Source organism: Euprymna scolopes, chromosome 5 (assembly GCF_053919585.1).
Source record: "Euprymna scolopes isolate OS-2025 chromosome 5, ASM5391958v1, whole genome shotgun sequence".
NCBI classification, from domain to species: domain Eukaryota; kingdom Metazoa; phylum Mollusca; class Cephalopoda; order Sepiida; family Sepiolidae; genus Euprymna; species Euprymna scolopes.
In genome coordinates, this window is record NC_136486.1 from 284,958 (window position 1) to 286,953 (window position 1,996).

A 1,996-nucleotide genomic window follows, 5' to 3' on the forward strand; every position below is an offset into this window, starting at 1 on the left:
AAATATTATTTTTTTATTTAAAAAAAAAACAACAACAAAAAAAACAGCGTTTACAAAGTACCGGCGCGGCGGCGCGCCTTTGTGTAGCCATTTTTTTTTTTTTTTTTTACGTAATGAAATTAATTGAATTTTACGAGTTCATTTTTTTTTTTTCAATTTTAAAACTTGTAGTGGACTGGCGGATATATTATATATATCTCCCAGTCGTACAAAAGGAAACATGAATTGAATTGAGAAAGGAACGACCAACGCATTTATTGATATACACGAACTAGAATTTATTTCATGAAGAAACAAATAAAAGAAATGGTACAGACAGCACAAGTTTAGTTTGGCGAGCGTCTCTCACTATTAGCTGGTGAGAGGGATTGTAGAGAGAGAGAGTGAGAAAGTCAATCCAGGCCATGGAGAGAGAAAGTGTGTAAGGTGTACGCACTGTCAGTAGGCTCTTGCCCCACACATAGTAGCAGGGGATTTGACGCGTGCCCTGAAAGGGAGCTGTTGGTCCGTCCACCGCTCAACTCGGGAGCCAAATCAAAAAGAAGGAAACAGCTGAGGTCTCTTGCTTTTGTAGTTGTTTCCAGTGGTCTTTTGCGCATGTGTGGATTTCCTTTAAAGGGAAGTGACGTTGCCCGTGTGTGCGTATGTGTGCGTACATGCAAGTATGTGTATGACAAGAAAAATGTTCCTGAGATGTGAACAGGCTTGCACAATACTCCCCTTCCCAGGAAGAAAAATATGCAGTGTATATTTTTTTTTTTTTTTATAAGTAATGTTTTGGGCAATTGACTTTTCATCCTGTTTTTTTGCTGCTGGTGTGGTTGTTTCAAAAACGGAGTGTGTTCATAAAAAAAAAGGCGTGGAAAAGGCGTTTACTCTTTTTTTAGGCTGACATGTGCAACGAGTTGCTTGGACATTGAAGTGAATTGCTCGTTTAGAAAGAAAATTTTTGTTTGTGTTGACGTGGTGTGTGTAATTCCGGTGTCTTCGCAAGTGAGTCTGCGGTAGTGTGTGTACATGGTCTGTATGGGTGCTTGTTGCGCATTTGTTCATGTTGAACGGTGAGTGTCCAGTTGCCGGCTGTCAATGAAACTGTTGATTCCACTTCTTCCTATGTGTTAATAGGGATGTCCTGTTATTGTTACTTTGTTGTTGCCGCTGCTGTGTGGGAGAGAATGTGTATAGGCTCATATGATTTTGCTTGTTGCGTTTGTTGCAGGGTAATTTCAAGAAACCATGAAAAATGTTTGTCGAGCTCGAATGTTTCTTTATATTCGGTATGAAGTTGACAGCTCCATGTTTATTTATCTTAGCCGAGTCTGACGAGGGGTTTCGTGATTGTTGTTTGTTGAGATTCTTCTCGGTAATAGTTCACTTATTTTTCTTTGTTGAAATGTTCATTTTTTTTGTTTATCAAATAAAACGCGTGTCTCGCTCAAAACAATTTATTTTAAAAAATGTAGGGTCACCATGCATGAATTTTTATTGGTTAAATTTTTACGATATTTTCAGGGTTAATGTAAAATTTTATGCTCTTTCCAATAAACTGAATATAATATTTTAGACAAACTTTTTTTTAAATCCCCCTCCCCATTTTGAAATGTCTATTAAAATTTTAATAATTAATTTACTCACCAAAGTTTTATATATCACAAATTGAAGATAAAAGATAAAAAAATAATATATTGTAAATTAAAACAAAAAAAGAAGTGTCTTTTGAAAATTTACCTGTAAATTCCAAACGTTGATTTTATTTTAAATTGGAAACTTATGTTCTGCTTATATTGTCCAGTAAGTATTGGACGCTGACGACAATGTATTCTATTTCATTCAATGTTTTCTTTTTTTAGATATTTAAAAAAAAAAATTCACTCGATGGAGAAGAATTAAAATATATTAAATCAAAAACTTATGTATTTCTTTGAAAAAAGAAAAAAAAATCCTCGAGTGTTTTTTTTTAAAGGCAAAAACTTATAAGTAAAATGTAACTAGTTTT